Source organism: Oryza sativa, chromosome 1, assembly GCF_034140825.1.
Source record: "Oryza sativa Japonica Group chromosome 1, ASM3414082v1".
Classification (NCBI taxonomy): Eukaryota; Viridiplantae; Streptophyta; class Magnoliopsida; order Poales; family Poaceae; genus Oryza; species Oryza sativa.
In genome coordinates, this window is record NC_089035.1 from 35,887,403 (window position 1) to 35,906,026 (window position 18,624).

Sequence of the window (18,624 nt, forward strand, 5' to 3'; positions counted from 1 at the left end):
AGTCCCATCTAAACAGGGTCTTATTCGGCCATACCTTGGTTAACCAAGATGACTGAATTGCTATTTTATTTGTCCTAATATATAACAACTTAGTATTAAAGTATTAAGTATTAGATAACCTAGCATTACTTCATTCATAGTGCTAGATGGTGTACAATCTAGTGTAGCTGGTTGCTTCTCCCCTGTCACAAAATATAAGAATTTAGGACCAAATGACGTATTCTTAGTGCTACAAATCTAGATAAATACAAGAGTCTAGAATAGGATGATGCATTCTTAATACTATGAATCTGGATGAAATAAGTTCTTGTATTTTGAGACGGAGGGAATTCTGAATAAGATTCGTAGTATTAGGTTGTGACTAATTTAGTATATATGTTGCCATATTTTATGATGGATGAAGTATATTAATATTGGTTACTATTATCTTGTGCTATTTAATGGGTGGCTAATGGGCGGGTGATCGCTGTGGGCGATCACCCCCCCCCCCCAATCCCCCTCCTAACATGCTCCTCTCCCCCCTTTCTCCTCCCCTTCTTCTCTTCCTACTACACCATAAAATTTTAAAAATTAGAAAAATTTATGTATAGAAATACTATATATATATATATATAATTTGAATTTAAATTTAAAATTGAATCGGTTATATAAACTTTGGGTCTATAAACTTTAAATATATAGAAATACCATGTATTAAAAAAATATTTGAATTCAAATTCAAAATTGAATCGGTTATATAAACTTTGGGTCTCTAAACTTTAGGTGTATAAACTTTAGATGTGTAAATTTGGGGTGTACAAACTTTAGGTGCATGAATTTACTAAAACAGGAAAGTAATGCGGTAAAAAAAAAGAAACCACGTGGAGAAGGGGTGATTGCTTGGAGCGATCGATCGTCCATTAGGCTTTTCGCTATTTAATTGCTAAAACATGTATCATATTATTGGGTTGCCAAAATTTTATTGTAATTTCTTTTATTTTGTGATCTCCTAACTTCGGTCATGATCAGAGACCAAACCATACTAACGCTCTATTTGTTTTCGCTTAGGATTATTATAATCTAGATTATTAGTAATAATAAAAAATAAATAGGTAAATTATTATGATAGATTATTGTAATCTGTAAGCCAGATTAGTATAATTGGTAATCTGTTCTAAACATATATTTTTCATATTATTGGGTGGCTAAAGAGTCACTGCCTCTATTCTACTATAATCCATTGAAACAAACTCATAGCTTATTATAATTCAGTTTATAAATCTGGCTAAATAATCTGTATTATAATAATCTTATACGATGAGAAACAAACAGGCCCCTAAGCCAAACCCGAAAACGTCAGATCGATCCGCGCGGTCAGTTAACAGTTAACCCATTCCTTTATCGGGCCACACGGTTTTGGCCTTCTTTTTCATTTTAACAAAATTTTTTTCATGGGCCAGCCCCGGGAGGTACGAAGGACATGATCACATGAGGTCCCCGAAGGGGCATCAGTGCTACTGCTCGGTTAGCCTCGTCAGTTCTGGCAGAATGGTACGCGCGAATTGAACTGGGGCTGAAGCTGGGAGCCTGGGACGACAGGAATTACGCGAATGAAGAGAAAAAAAAAACAGGGGAAACATCGTGGCGTTGCTGCCGCTGCATTGCATCAGCTCGGCCTTCCGAATATTTTTAAAAAATATATGTTGAGAGTGGGATTTGAACCCACGCCCTTTCGGACCAGAACCTTAATCTGGCGCCTTAGACCAACTCGGCCATCTCAACAAGTGACCACAGGAGAGTTGTCAAACTTTATAATAGTCGCATAGCGAGATGTTAGTGATATTCGGCCCACACATCGCCGTGGGCCTGTAAGGCCGCGTGTGGGGACAAGTGGGCTAAAGTGCAAGGTGGGCCAAGCGTGGTAAGGCATGTCGAGGGAAATCTTTATATACTCTCCATTATACAAGAAAAGAAAAAAGAGAAGTGCACGTTCACTGAATTGTCAAGCAGGATAACACAGGACAGCATGTAAGTATTTAGGGTATGTAAGTAATTTAGTACTTAAGTTTTATATTTAAGTTATTTGACTTTTTTCTAATTAAACTTTAAGTTTGACTAAATTTATAGAAAATGTAGTAACGTTTTTAACCCAAAACAAACATACTATCAAAACTATATTCAATGTTATATTTAATGAAACTAATTTAGTCTTATTGATGTTTTTAAATTTTTTAAACTTGATCTACAGGAAAAAAAAGTCAAAGTGGCTTATAATATGAAATGGGTAACTACTTCATTTAGTAATAAGGAAGATACAACCATCATCAGTCTTTGCATGATTTTCTGAAAATGGTTTGATAAGAAAAAATAAAAATGAAAAATCTTGGACCGCTACAAAATTACCTATATCATGAGTCTATAGCCTCCTCTCCACCCTAGTATTGTCTCCAGTCTCAAACTGTGTCATTGCCGACAAGTATAATTTTTGTTTTAACCATCAATAAATTTTAAATTGATCTATTTAAATGATTAGATCGGTGATATACGAAAGTTTCATTACTATATTTAGCTTACAACACACTTCATTAATATGAAATACTTTAAATATTTATATATTTTCTGTAAAAAAGATGAGTAATAAAAAAATAAAGATAAATAATATCCAGTGATAAGCATTTGAAGGCAGAGCATATGTTGCACACTTGCACACATTGAGGTACAGACGTTCGTGCCCCTAATTTGGCACTTCAACAAAGGATTCAGTATTTCCTCTCCATACTGGGGCCTTCTAACCAATCGGCTACACTGGACCATGGCTTAGCTTAATTAGCTGTCTGTTGGACCCAAAAAAAACAGCCCAAATAGTAACGGGGCAAGATTTTTGTCTCCAGCGACAGGTGTCTACTTCGCATTAGCAAATTAATGGTCCGAGGCGACCTACAAATCCACGTTCATTAAAGAAAGAAAACTCTCTCGTGTCAAAAAGAAACAAATTAATATAAGAGAGCAAAAAATCTCCTGTCACCTCACCCGGAGATCCTAAGCACATCAAGCCATGATCAAAAGATAGCATGCAACTAAACGCTTCAGAAAGTATGAGACCTGTTTTCTCTGACCAGAAGCAGCTAGCCTGCTGGCTGCTGCGCTGTATCCTGTCTAGCTAGCACTGTGTTTCATTCTTGAATCGAGATCGCCAGTTTTGGAGATATACTGGAACGGATAAGGTTTGCTTAGTGCATTCTCTTTTCTTTCCACAAGTGTATCAGCTCTCACTAATCCCTTTTCTCAAATATCTGGACAATCTCATCACTATCTGTATGATCAGCACATTGCCCTCTGTGCTCCAATCTCTTTCAGAAAAAAACAACCTTTATTTTTTCAGAAATCTGTTATACGTAAATACGCATATAGCGGCTAGGATATACTCCGTACTTGCCACTACACTGCCAACAGCTTTGAGATATACTCCACAATGTCTCGCGTACAAAATTCGCATCGTCTCGGTGAAGTCATGTGCATTGGCCGAGAGGTCTTGGCGCTCTGCATGCTCTACAAGTGGTGTCGTCGCTAGCTCGACGGATAATGTGAACGAATGGATGACGTAGACTGTCTATGTACGGTCGTAGTATTATACTACTGCTGAGAATGAAAAAGAAAATAGTATATGCCTTTTTGGTCTTCTAGAAGAGTACTCTATATCTTATCATTAGCACTATGTCTCTTCCACTTAAGGTTTCATGGTGGAGCCAAGTAGGCTTATTACTAGTACTCTCACAGAGGTGCAGCAGAGGAGTTTAGCCAGTTACAGTCTATGACTGGGAAAGGAGAGTCAAATGCAACCCTGCCGATAATTTTGTGGAGACAGCACTTGGATCTTAAAAAATGACCACCACCATCAATTTTTATTTCGTTAAAGTAAAAACACTGATATATCAGCACACTGCATCACACAAGCATCAGCGTGATGCATACATAAGTAACATAATCATGACCTCTTCCAGCTGGATCAGTCACCTAGCTAACTTATTTAGCAAAGATTAAGACCCAAAAGGGAATATCCAAGAATGGTTGGGATGAGATGGTGTTTGATGTAAAATGGAAATAAATTTAAATAGGGTAATTAAATGGATAAGTAGTAATATGAATAGTGCTAAAATTGTTTATATTTAGATACAAATTTTAAATGTTAGTAGTGATCATATTTTGAAAAAGAGGGATTTCTTTTTAGATAATGGGACTAAAGCCGGCTTTTGCTACAACGAAGCTATAACCAATTATTATAATATTCTCTCAAAAAGGCAAACACTTAATTAAGCAAAAAAATAACTTAAATAATAAAGCCAACACATAAGAAGTAAACTATTATTGAAGTATATTTGTGAATCTCCATCTATAGTTGTTGAAAATCTGTATGATTTTAACTTCTAAGTTTCGACACGTAGAATATATGAGCTTCTTGTTCTCTTTACACTTTTGTGAGAAGGAGGGATAAGGTACTGTATACATGTATGACCTCTGTCCATTGATACCCAAGCAAAGCTGGTTCACGGTTGCAGGAAGCAACATGAGTACACGGCTGCATATATGGCATCCAGGATGGCTGCAATCAAGGCCTTGTTTAGGAACGTCTGCTTCGACTGCTCAGCTCGTTGATGTGCTCTCAACTGGGCCAACGCGCGCTCCGGCACGCTAGCTAGCTGCCAGATCAGTTAAGATCGAAGTGAGTGAAGACGCGCACACGTGAACACTCCATTAGCTAGTACGCCCGCCACTGTGCGAGCCCTGTTCTCTTGTGACTTGTCAGTATGGCTAGCAGCTTGTGATAGATCTCTCGATCGCTTTCTCCCCGTTTTATTTTGCTTGTTTTTTTTTCTTCCCAAATGATTTACTAGCAATGCATGACGTAACGATGACGTGAGAGTAGCGTCAGCCTGCACGACCACTGTCGGAGCACGTCCGCATCCGATTTATTCGGCATTCAGTGTTTCGCCTAAATGCTTGACCCGGTGACAGCCAAGGAGCCAGCGGCACACGTACCAGCAGATTGCACTGTGCGATGGCCTTGATTGCCCATCGCCGTCACGAAACTCCGTCGCCTTTGCGAACTAATTATTCTCTCCTCCTAGCTGTGCCTTTGCTGCTGCGGTTCGTACCGGAGTCGGACGACGGGGAAGATCGCAGTTTGCTCATTTGTTGGTAAGCTTTCCCGTGCCTTCCGCTACAGATCAATAGAACGTATATGTGATGACCACCAGCCAAAAATTAGCTTTTCTTCATGCCTTCCACTGCAGATCGAACGTATATGTGGTAACCACCAACCAAAAATTCCTTGTACGTTCGGCCTCCCCGAACTCCACCGAGGCACCAACCAAGGATACTGTACGTACTACCAGCCTACTAGCAGGGTACCGATGCTTTGCCACCAACGGCACGGCTAGGTCGCACGGCTAATCTACTTATCTACGCACTAATATGACGACCCCCCGGCCCGCGCGGCCGTCCAAGAGGACGGCCAGAGCCGCGCGACCGCGTGCCCTCCCCAGCGTGCAGCGCCGGCCGGGCGGCGCATGGGGTGGCTGGGTGACGGCAGAAACACAATAATTGCGGCGCGTTTTGCCGTTTTGCTCCTGTCGCGCGGATATATATCGGATGGGCCGGTTAAAGTGGTCTTTCGCGTCGCGGGCGTTGCTTTCGTCCGCCCCCGCGCGTCGTCCCGATCGATCGGCCCCGCACTGTATCGCGCATTATCACGGCCGGGGCGGGCTCGCTCGCTCGCGTACGGTCGGTGTTGCACTTCTTGCAGGTAGTGCCTCGCGAGATCGGAGATGGTGAGTGCTCGCGAGCGATCGAGCTCCATGTATCTGCCCGTGTCGCTTCGTTTCCTCTTCGTTGGTCGTTGCTTTCGCTTTCCCTTTTTGTCCCGTAGGTGATCGGAGTTCATACCAGCTTTCCTTGGCATGTACTCATGCACGTCTCTTTCCCCTCTTCACGCGCACATGCGGTTAGCGAAAGGGGCATAGCATTTCCATTGATGTATCCAGCCACTACGCTATGTCTTCCGTTGCATATGCAGTTGTAGTACTCTCAAGCTCTCCTGATCGACTCCTTTTCATATAGGATTCTTTACCGGCCGGTAAACATAAAGCGCGAGCGCGCATGCACCGCCACAGCCAGGCCGTTTCATCCATACAATCTCGCATGAAAAGCCAGTCGTCGTCGATCACTTCAGAATTCAGATTAGTGAATTATTCTACGTGCGTGCTGGATAAAGAGAGAAACGGGAGAAGATCGATCAACGACCGATCCACGATCACAATTCGCAAACCTTAGGTACGTAGCTAGGCGGCCTATCCTACACTGTAAATGGTTGAAGCGTTCACTCAATCGCTCATCATCCGCTAACACAAACAACATTAACTAACTGGCTAAGGCTAATAAAGCGAAGCGTGTGTGGTCAGGTACTAACTTAGGCGCCACCCGTGCCGTGCCGTCCCTTTCCCCCTCGTACCACCGACGGATGCCAGGCTCCCCTCCTCGGCGTGCCGTGCCTTTGGCTTTTCTTCTCTGATGTACTTTGGATCGATCAGGGAGAGAGCCGGTGGACCACCTCGGCCGACCTCTGTGATCGAGCCGTTGTGAGAGAAAAGATTGAAGGGCTATGCCACACGACGGCAGAGGATGGATGGATGAATCGAACATGCGCGAGATCGAGGTGAGATCATCAACGAGACTGCATGCGCCGTGCATGTCGTACACGCCGAGGGTCCCTGCCGTATACATCCAGGTGTACCGATTCCGTTGGATCCCATCGTTTTAGTACGTGCGATGCAGGCCGGCACCACAGTCGACAAGACGCGGCCAGTGTCGTGCCCATGACACCGGCCTGCAATCCTGCGCTCGGCAGAGCTGTTGCTACAGCTAGCTCAGAGTGATTAGGACAGTAAACGCAGCTAACGCTGCCCATGCGAAGATTTTCTAGCCCCATGCTGCTCTGCTCCACACGTACTCCTACAATGCAGACACGCAGTTGCCAGGCCGGCATCGTCCAAGCACCGGTGATGCAACTACCACTATTACTACTACGGCAGTTTGGATCTAAACTTTAGTCCTTTTTCATCACATCAACCTGTCATACACACATAACTTTTCAGTCACATCATCTTTAATTTCAATCAAAATCTAAACTTTGCACGAAACTAAACACAGCCTACTTCTATCTCTCGGTTCAAGGACATGCAAGTCTTGCCTTCATGAGTACCTGGCTGAACGTTACTCCTGCTCCCTTGTCTCACATATAAAAGCCAATCCTAACATTCTAAGATAAAAATAGTAGAAAAAAAATAACCAAAATACCTCTATTATTGAGTAATGGTGATAGATAGATAAATAGTATTGAAGGAATAAAACTTATCATTTTATGTGTTGATAGTAGATACGATGGTAGAAGTTGATCTTTTGTGGGACAAAATTCAAATTTTAGAAGTTGAGTTTTTTTTAGACGGAGGGAATAGAACAGTGAGTTTAGTCGCCAAAGCATCTACGACTACGTAAAACTATCCGTACTCTCTGTGCCTTCGGTCTCGATGCTGTAATTGTAGAGGGCCGTGATCTTGATTTTCGTTATATTTCGGGACCCTGTTAAATAATTTCCTGTCACGACAAATTCAACCCGAGAAGGAAGAAATAGCCTAGCTATCTCACCACGCCGAGAGATCCGGACGTCGCTGGTAGCAAAACCTGATTCAAATTTCTTCTCCAAAGTGACGTCTCGGATTCATCCAGCCGCAAAATTTTGCATCAGCTGATGGGGCCCGAAAGGGATCGATTGATCGATGGGGCTCGAGTGAAAACGAGCGGACGATTATTTTGCATCAGCTGATGTGATCGTGTGAGGCTTCGGCCGTGGCCAACACGAGCATGCTGTCTGGTACATGGGAAAGTTGTGATACATTGTTCATTCTTGAGATATTGAATGTAGTAATAGTACATGGCTAGCTTTGGGAATGCTGAGGTCAGATTAGTCCATCCATCGCCAATTGTCTTTTTCATGTCCAGAGAAATAATTCACACAAGATGATTTCGTCACGAATCAGAAATCCGTTTACATGTCCCATTGTCATGTGATGGCCAGTGTGTACACATTTCAAAATCACTATTAACTTTTTGAATTATTTATTTATTTGAAATGGACCGAAGGTTAAATTCATTATAACTGTTCGGTCATTTTAAGCTAAGTTCAACAAAACATTTGCTTTTTAGTAGTTCTTTATCTATCTGTGAAGCCTCTTTATGACGCATTGGATAACAATTAATATAACTGAATTAGTATAGAAAATACTCCCTCATTTTAAAAACATAAGAATTTCTAGGTTATATTGAAAATACTAAGGTTAGAACAAAAGATTTATTTTTAGTCACTTCAATTATCAATTTCTAAAATTTTGAATTGCTTAAATTCCCTTTCCAAGCATTTAATCAGCACTGGAATCATCTACCTATTATATTATTAAGATAGCTCGAAAAAAGAGCCACCATGCTCGCTCTATAGGTTAGAAGTTCCAAATTAATTAGAGAAAAAGAAAAAATAACCGTTAGACTATGGTGGGTCCGGATTATAATGGTATAGATTTATTGATATAGTTGTATGAAAATATAATTATATATATAAATATAAATAGAAGTTAAGAGTTGTATATGAAATATAAGTCTATATGAATAAAGTCTAAGAGTTATATATGAAATTTATGTTATAGAAATAGAACCTAAGAATTGTATATAAAATTCAAATATACTTCTACATATAATAATACTTATGTATAAATAAAATGTAAGAGTTGTCTATGAAATTTAGACCTTATAAAAACAAAAGTTAAGAGTCGTATATAAAATCCAAATATACTTCTACATTTCTATGGTACCTATAGAAATAAAATATCAGCATTGTATATTAAATCTAACTCCACGTTAATTACCTAGTGTCGGTGATATGGGACCGGGAGTATCATGACCAGAGGCTTGAGGCAGACGCAATCGCCCACGTGGCCTGGCACCTTCGGGGACGTCGGGCCCGAGGGTGAGGTGTCCGCCCTCCTCCTGATTTCCCCCGAGGGGGGGTCGGGTTGCGCTTGCCCCGGCCCCGAGGGCCGAGGCACCCCGACCCCCTTTAGGAAGTCTGCGCCACGTATATGGGATAAGTGAGCACAGCTGTGCTCACCTAACAGCATTTATTGCAGTCTGGTCAAGCGTGTCGCGCTGCATGCAGTGCAGCACGGCGCGTCCCTTTATCCGGTCTGTGACCAGTCACAGACCGGTCAGATCACGGGTTAGGTGGCGACTGGCGGTCTGACGCACGCCATGCCCCATCCCGTCAAGACGAAAGCCTCTAGGCACTCGTCTCAAGCCGGCGTTAAGCGTGTTATCTCTTAGAGATGACACGTTAGACCCGGTCGATATATGCCAGGCTTCATCCTAACCATTACAGGCAAGATGTTGTGTGAAGAAGGGCAAACATGCACGTTGCCAAGATTACACGCGGTGGACAAGAATGACCGATTTGTGATCGGTCTGACACTGATCATATCGTCAGCGCACAGCCATGTTCCCACGACGCGCTCACCCCCGGCGGAAGTGGAGGTAGGTGTGGGCTGTCCCATCGGAGCGTCATTCGGACAGCAACCGTGCTGATCTCCGCCCGTTCAAGAGAAAAAGAACAGTCCAGTTTGGAAAGAGAAGGGTGCATGTGGTATCCCCTTGAAGTATAAAAGGAGGACCTTGCCCATAGAGGTGGGGGGATTTTTTTTGGTTCTTTCCCAGATTAGGAGCTTAGAACGGGGGAGAAGACAGCTCACACTTGTAGCTCATTCATACACAGATCCACCAAAACACAGGAGTAGGGTATTACGCTTCTGAGCGGCCCGAACCTGTATAGATCGCCGGTGTCTCGTGTTTTCTGGCTGGCAGACGATATTTCCACATACAGAGAGAGCGAGAGCTTGAGATTTCACCCTAAGCCCCCGGCCGAACTGGCAAAGGGGGGCCTGCGCGGTCTCCCGGTGAGGAGCCACGAGCTCCGTCATCTGGCGCGCCAGGTAGGGGGCTCAGCGTGTGCTTTCTGAGCTCTCAGACTCTTCCGTGTGCCCCAAGTTTTTCTTGTTCAGCCTAATGGCCGAGCAAGGAAAAACGCACGACCTCTCGCCGAGTGTGAGCGGCGACGACGGGGAGCCGAATCCACGCCGTCGAGCTCGTACTCCTCCACCTCCTCCGCGCCAAAGCCCTAAGCAGGGGGAGGCGCTTGAGAGGGTCGACAAGTCCGCGGCGTCACCGGCCGCAGGTGATGCAGGAGAACGGCGAGACGGGGAGCATCGCCTCCTCGTCTACGGCGACGGCAGTACGCCTCAGGGTGCGCTTCAAGCTGCTGGCGCGCTCCTACGACACCCGCCTGTCGTCCATGACCCGGAGTCTCCAGCCCAACGATGGCTGGAAGACGTGGCCAACTTGGTCATGACGGCACAGCAGCGCCTGGGTGCTGGTGGACGGTCCGCCACCACCACCAAGACCTCCGGCGCCGCTACCACCGGCTCCGTGTCATCAAGGCGGAGGGCGCGGCGAGCGGCGGCGGCTGCACGTCATTCGGCTGCCACTCCCTCGTCTACACCGTCGACTCGGGAGGATCAGCATGGGGAGCCGGATGCCCGCCTCAACATCGGGCGCCGGCGTAATAGCCGGCGTACTCCCCGTGCAACGGAGGGAGCCTCCTCGTCCAGAGTGTCACCTCGACATGGACGTGAAGATCAGCCCTCCGTGCCCCCGGCCGGTGGTGTTGGCTGTAGAGCCTTTGTGGCGAGTCTTCGGAATGTCCGTTGGCCCCCAAGGTTCCGGCCCACCATCACCGAGAAGTACGATGGGAGCGTCAACCCCACCGAGTTTCTCCAGGTCTATACGACCGGGATTGAGGCCGCTGGGGGTGACGACAGGGTCATGGCGAACTTCTTTCCCATGGCCCTAAAAGGACAGGCGCGGGGTTGGCTAATGAACCTGCCACCCGCGTCGGTCCACTCCTGGGAAGATTTGTGCCAACAGTTCACCATGAACTTCCAAGGCACATATCCGCGCCCAGGCGAAGAAGCGGACTTGCATGCAGTACAGCGAGGCGATGATGAGTCGCTTCGCTCGTACATTCAGCGGTTTTGCCAAGTCCGCAACACTATACCATGCATCCCTGCACACGCGGTGATCTACGCGTTCAGGGGGGGCGTGCGGCACAACCGCATGCTCGAAAAGATCGCTTCCAAAGAGCCCCAGACTACCGCGGAGCTTTTTCAGCTCGCGGACCGAGTGGCTCGTAAGGAGGAAGCGTGGACCTGGAACTCCTCCGGTTCCGGAGTGGCAGCTTCGGCCGCCCCCGGATCCGCCGCTCAGACAGGGCGGCGTGATAGGAGGAGGAAGAAGAGGTCGGACCGTTCCGGCGACGAGGGTCATGTCCTCGCCGTCGAGGGCGCTCCGCGGGCCACCCGAAAGGGGAGGCCTGCGAGCGACAAAAAGAAAGAGGCCGGAACTCCCGGCAGGGAGCGCTCCGCCGGCAGGTGGTGCTCCGTCCACAACACCTCCCTCCACGATCTCGCGGACTGTCGTGCAGTCAAAAACCTGGCTGAGCGAACGAGGAAGTGGGAGGAGGACAAGAGGCAGGAACGCCGTGAGGGCAAGTCCCCGGTGGTTCCATCCGGCAAACGGCGAGGTGAGGCCAAGCAGAAGGCCCCCGCTGTTGACATCAATGATGGTGATGATGACCTAGGTTTCCAAGAACCTGGGGCCACCATTGCCACCGTCGATGGAGGAGCGTGTGCTCACGTCTCTCGCCGGAGCTTCAAGGCTATGAAACGAGAGCTTCTGGCCATGGCCCCTACCCATGAGGCGATGCGTCGGGCGCGGTGGTCGGAGGTCGCTCTCACTTTCGACCAGACTGACCACCCACCGTGCATTGCCCGGGGAGGGCAGGTTGCGATGGTGGTTTCCCCCACCATCTGCAACATGAAGTTGGGACGTGTCCTCATAGATGGAGGAGCGGCTCTCAACATCCTTTCCCCCGCGGCCTTTGATGCTATCAAGGCCCCGGGGATGGTGCTCCAGCCGTCTCAACCGATCATCGGTGTGACGCCGGGGCACACGTGGCCATTAGGTCACATTGACCTACCGGTCACCTTCGGTGGACCCGCCAACTTCCGCACGGAGCGGGTGAGCTTCGATGTGGCGGACCTCAGTCTGCCCTACAACGCGGTCCTAGGGAGACCCGCGTTGGTGAAGTTCATGGCGGCGGTCCACTACGCCTACCTCCAGATGAAGATGCCGGGCCCCGGTGGCCCCATCTCTGTCCGTGGCGACCTTAAAGTCGCGCTTGCTTGCATTGAGCAGCGCGCGGACCGCCTCGCTGCTGCGTCCAAGCCCGAGGGTGGTGACGAGAGGCTTGGCCCCTCTGCCCCCACCGCCCCGAGGCAGCGGATGGCCACTTGCGACGAGGCCCCGGTCAAGGAGGTTGCCTTGGGCGACGGCCCATCCAGGACCACACGGATCGGTGGTCTTCTGGATGGCAAATAGGAAGACGCGCTCGTCTCCTTCCTGCGGGCAAACGCTGACGTCTTCGCATGGAGACCAGCTGACATGCCCGGGGTCCCCAGGGAGGTGATTGAGCACCGTCTCGCCGTGCGGCCGGGCGCAAGGCCGGTCCGGCAGAAAGTGCGGCGGCAAGCCCCGGAACGTCAAGCCTTCATCCGCGAGGAGGTGGCTAGACTTTTGGAGGCCGGGTTCATTCGTGAGGTCATCCACCCGGAGTGGCTGGCGAACCCGGTGGTCGTTCCCAAGGCGAACGGCAAGCTTCGGATGTGCATCGACTACACCGACCTTAACAAGGCATGTCCTAAGGATCCTTACCCCCTGCCTCGCATAGATCAGATCGTCGACTCCACTGCGGGGTGCGACCTTTTGTGTTTTCTAGATGCATACTCTGGTTACCATCAGATTCGCATGGCTAGGGAGGATGAGGAAAAAACTGCGTTCATTACCCCCGTAGGAACCTATTGTTATACATCAATGCCTTTCGGGTTAAAAAATGCAGGTCCTACTTTTCAGCGTACTACTCGAATTTCTTTGGGTAGTCAAATAGGACGTAATGTTGAGGCGTATGTCGATGACTTGGTTGTAAAAACGCGCAACCAAGAGACCTTACTTTCAGATCTAGCGGAAACTTTTGAGAATCTCCGCTCCGCCCGCATAAAACTGAACCCCGATAAGTGTGTGTTTGGTGTACCTGCGGGCAAGCTTCTCGGGTTCTTGGTCTCTGCCCGAGGCATTGAGGCCAACCCCGAGAAAATTCAAGCTATCGAGCGGATGCGCCCCCCCAGCAAACTTAGGGACGTGCAATGCGTCACCGGTTGCATGGCCGCCCTAAGTCGTTTCATATCAAGGCTGGGAGAGAAGGCGCTACCCTTGTTTAAGCTCCTCAAGCGCTCGGGGCCGTTCACTTGGACGGAGGAAGCTGAAAATGCCCTCGCCCAGTTGAAGGCGTATCTCAGCTCTCCTCCGGTTCTAGTCGCCCCGGAGCCAAATGAGTCCCTGCTACTTTACTTAGCGGCGACCCCCCAAGTAGTTAGTGCAGCGTTGGTTGTGGAGCGCGATGAGGACAATCCTCATTCTGCGCACCCCCGCTCTGTGCCGACTTGGCCCGGGAGCAGGCAGGGAGGAGAGGCCCCCGAGTCGAACGGTGGCCTAAGGCCCCCGACGACCGGAGTCGGCCCTCCACCCGCTTGTCAAACGGTGCTGGGTGCCCCCGACCCTCAGGAAGGCCCCGAGGCCACTGAGGGAAGGCTGCACTTAAAGCCCTTTGGCCCCGAGGCTAACCCTGTGCTGACTCGACCCGGGAAAGAGCAGGGAGAAGAGGCCCCCGAGCCGAACGGAGGCCAGAGGCCCCTGACGACCGGAGTTGGCCCTTTGCCCGCTTGTCCGACGATGCCAGGAGTCCCCGACCCCCAGGACGGCCCCGAGGCCACTGTGGGAGGGCCGCTCCTGTCATCCTCCGACCCCGAGGTCATCAGCGCGGAAGACGAGTGTGCCCCGAGGGGCCACTTGGACGAAGAACGCCCCGGGGGTACGGCCCCTAGCGAGGAGGATCGGCCCCGCCGAAAGGTGCAACGGCCTGTCTACTTTGTTAGTGAGGCCCTCCGGGACGCCAAGACCCGATACCCACAGGCCCAGAAGATGCTTTACGCTATTCTGATGGCCTCGAGGAAACTGCGCCATTATTTCCAGGCGCATCGGGTCACTGTGGTTACGTCTTACCCCCTCGGTCAAATCTTGCATAATCGAGAGGGTACAGGACGAGTGGTAAAATGGGCAATCGAGCTTTCTGAGTTCGATCTGCACTTTGAACCACGCCACGCTATCAAGAGCCAGGCCCTCGCCGATTTTGTGGCAGAGTGGACCCCGGCTCCAGAGACCGTCTCAATACCCGAGGCCAGCACGGACCCCTCACAGCTGCCTCAAACCGCCCACTGGGTGATGCAGTTCGACGGTTCTCTGTCTCTTCAGGGCGCCGGTGCAGGGGTCACGTTGATCTCTCCGAACGGAGACGTCCTCAGATATTTGGTCCGTCTCGACTTCCGAGCGACTAACAATATGGCAGAGTACGAGGGACTCCTTGCCGGACTCAGAGTGGCGGCTGGACTGGGGATCCGCCGCCTCTTGGTATTAGGCGACTCCCAGCTAGTCGTTAACCAGGTCTGCAAGGAGTACCGGTGCTCTGACCCACAGATGGACGCCTACGTACGCCAAGTGCGGCGTATGGAGCGCCATTTCGACGGGATAGAGCTTCGGCATGTACCCAGAAGGGACAACATGATAGCCGACGAACTCTCAAGGCTCGCGTCCTCGCGAGCCCAGACCCCACCGGGCGCCTTTGAAGAAAGGCTTACCCAGCCGTCGGCGCGACCCGACCCCTCAGGGGAGACGGATGCGCCTGACCGGCACCCGAGGCCCGTCGGAGTCCAGGCCTCGGGACCCGAAGAGAGCGTTCCAAGCTCCCTTAGATTGATTGCTTGGATCTCTGAGATCCAAACATACCTCACAGATAAGACTCTACCTGAGGACCGCGAAGGGAGTGAACGCGTACAACGCATTTCCAAACGCTATGTGCTGGTAGAAGGGACCCTCTGTCGCGTCCCAAATCGACTCTAAAATCTATCCTCAAAATTGTGCAAAAGAATAAGTAAAATTCAATGTGAAAGCCTCCAACAATTAAAATGTGCAAAGATAAAAGTCAAATGAGGCTTGGAGGATTTTTGTATATTTCCTAAAAGCCTAAAATGCTTAAATAAATTTTAGTGGAATTTTCAGAGCACAAATAATAATTGAAAAGAAATAAACAAAGTTAAAAAGGTTTATAAAAAGAAAAACCCTAAAAAGAAGTCTGTTCCCCCCCCTTTTCCCTCTTGGGCCGGCTCGGCCCATTCCCTCCCTCTCTCTCTCTCTCTCCCCCCGGCCCATCGGCTCCCCGCGCGCGCGCGCGCCGCTGACAGGCGGGCCCGCCCGCCACTCTCGCTGACGGGTGGGTCCCACCTGTCATCCCCAACCCCGCGCCGCGCCCGCCGCCGCGTCCGTGCCCTAGCGCCGCCGCCGCCGCGAATCCCGCCGCTCCCGTCCACTCCGCGTGCAATCAAGAGGGGGGATTTACTCCCCGCGATCTCCTCCCCCGTTTCCCCCTCTTTCCCCTCTCTCTCTCCCTCGGATTCGTTCGAATCAATCCCGCGAAGTTCGCCGGCGCATCTATGGCGGCCGAGATTTCCGCGCGCCGTTTCCTCTCTCCCCGGCCGCGCTCTCCCCCTCTCGTCGCTATAAAAACGTTGCCCGTGCTCTCCTCCTCCGTTTCCGCCGTTCGCCGCTCGCTCTCGCCGTCGGAATCGTGCTAGCGCCGTGCTCCTCTCTCTCCGCCGTCGCCGTCGACCGTCGGTTCGCCGCCGCCGTCGCTCCGCTCTTCCTCCCGGCTCGGCGACCCCTCCTTCGGCATCGCCGCATCGCCGCCGACCCCGTCCGCCGCTCCGCTTCGTCCGCCGACCGCCGGAGCACCGTCGTCGTCGTCATCCCGAGCCGCGCCGCCACCTTCTTCCTCTCCGTCCGCCGTTCTCGTCGTCGCCGTTGTCTCGGGGTGAGCCGAAGACCGCCGTTCGCCTTCCCCCTTCCCTCCTCTCTCTCGGGTGCCACTCCGCCGCGCCGTTGGTCGCCGGCGGCGACCATCGGGGCGCTGGTGCGCGCCGCTCCCGTCGGCCGCGCCGGCGAGGCCGCCCTCGGGCGCGCCCTCGCGGCTGCCAAGTGGGCCCGGCCGTCAGCCGCCCGCGCCCGCGGGTGCGGCTGACGCGCGGGACCCACGGCGCCGACCGCCGCCAGCCGCGTGCGCCCGGTCCACCGTGGACCGAGCGGCTGACGCGTGGGCCCCACTTCCCGTGGACCCGGTCCGCGCGCCCGCCCCTCGGCTGACGCAATAAACATGATTTTTAATTGAAAATTAAATGAAGAAATTCGCAAATATCCATTTAAAGAGCATATAAACTTCAAATGGCCATATCTTGGCCATTTGAACTCGGAATTGGACCGTTCAAGTCTCTAATTTTTCCTTAAGATGTAAAGAACCCATTTTTGTGCTTTGTTTCTGCTGTTATGTGGAGTTATTTAGTGTTAAAGCCTTTTTCTTTTCCGTCGGTCGTGTAGACGCTGCAGCTTCGGAAGATCCGCTCTTCGTTGAAGTCGAAGCCGTCGATTGGGAAAACGAGCAAGGCAAGACACATCATCTTGATCATATTGAATCCCAGTTTATAAAATTATGTTGATTTAAATTATTGCATTATCGCTTTATTTAAATTCCCGCGTTATCACTGTTTTATTTAGCCATGCCTATTTACCTTTGTTATGACCATATTATTATTGTTATTGTTATTATTATTACCTTGTTCACCCTAGACAAACAAAACCCCAACTAGTGGACACTCTCTACTCATAGTACCACTAGTATAATTCTAGGTAGATGCTTCGCAAGTTAATTAGGCAACATTAGGTGGTTTTACAACTCTAGACTTGGGAAATTCTCATATCATTTGGACACCATGGAATGGTTGGCTTATGTTGGAATTGGACACACACCTCTCTTCCTCTTTCAAAACCCCTAAAACCTGTTTTCGGTGGGGTTTGGGTGCATGCCAGTTGTGGGAAGTAGCACCCCGGCCACTATAAGGACTAAAGCTCGGGCCTCTGTTGCAAAGCACTACCGTACTTCCACATGTCTAATGGGTAAGGCTTAGTTTGTGGCTCAGTCTAGTCATAAACAAAAGTACACAGATTGGAGATGGATGAAGTCGGGGGTCGATGGACATTCTCCAGGGCAAATGAAGGCTACACGAGCTGCGGCCCGGTAGTCGAGATGTCATACGGCGGAGGGTTGGTGCCCAATGCCAGGGGCTCAGTTCCGTCTGCCTGTCCCGGGGGTCCCGGCCGTAGGCGGAATTGGGTCGGTACTCTTGTCTAAGGCTAGGATGGGTTGGAAACTATGTCACGTCTTTCGTCTGTATACCGTGGTGGTATGTGGCACGTGGTTACACGTGAGGAAGATGTGTCTTGTGGGTAAAGATGTACACCTCTGATCAGAGTAAATCTATTCGAATAGCCGAGCCCTCGGATATGGGCAAGCCTAGCAATGTACCCAAGTCAGTGTTATAATTCTTAAAATTTGCTCAACAACTAAAATGTGGAATGGTTGGCCTGGGTTGGCTTAGGACGAGCTGGGACCCAGGGTCGGGTTGCCAGTTCGGTCTGAATCATCATAGGCCTTGGGTTAAGGCAGGTTCGTGTGGGTTCACGGCCTTGATTAATAACATTGTTTAGTTCTAGGATCGTGTTTACAACTAGCTTTGAGCAACTAAATTCCTTTAAATGCTGTTTACTGCAACTCTAACCCCTTATGTTATAATTCCCTTGTACTCCCTTGCATTTATTTTGCATTTGTGGGTGTGTCTTGTTGAGTACGGTGGTTGTACTCAGTCTTGCTTAATTTTCCCAAGCCCAGATGAGGAGTTCCCTGAAGATGAAGGCTTCGGTGTCTAGCTCGTGCCTGCCGTCAAGTGCCTGTGGTCGTCGCCCTAGTCTTCCGCTGTTTTTCGTTGTCTTTGAGTGTGCTGGGCCTTCGTTGCCCATGTAATAATTATATTTACGCTTCCGCTTGTTAAACTCTGAATTGTATCAACTTTTGGTGTACCTTGCCTCCTGGGACAAGGAATAATACACGCACGTCAGGAACGCCTGTTGGGTGATTTCCGGTCGTGACAAGTTGGTATCAGAGCCTCCCTTGACCCTAGGACGAGCCGTAGATCCCAAGCCTTAGCAATATTTTCAAAAATAAAAATCCTTTATTATTTGTGAAAACCCGCTATTCTCTCTTTGTCTTGCTGCTTCATTTATCGTCAAAATCTGATCTTTTAAAATGTTGCTTTTCTTTTGTTTTTGTTTGTAGATGGCCGGCAGCGTTACCCGTCGTGGTTTGGACATGACTGGCTTCGTCTTGGAGCTGCGGGGCATGTGCGTGGTCTTGGGGTATCCACATGGAGTGGATTACCA

The 18,624-nt window shown here is 49.6% G+C and overlaps 1 non-coding gene across 1 annotated transcript; it reads right to left on the reverse strand.

The window, feature by feature from the left end:
• Positions 1–1,680: 1,680 nt before the first annotated feature.
• On the reverse strand, positions 1,681–1,761 carry TRNAL-AAG (transfer RNA leucine (anticodon AAG)). The gene has a single exon. It is a non-coding gene; the product is annotated as a tRNA-Leu (tRNA).
• Positions 1,762–18,624: the final 16,863 nt, after the last annotated feature.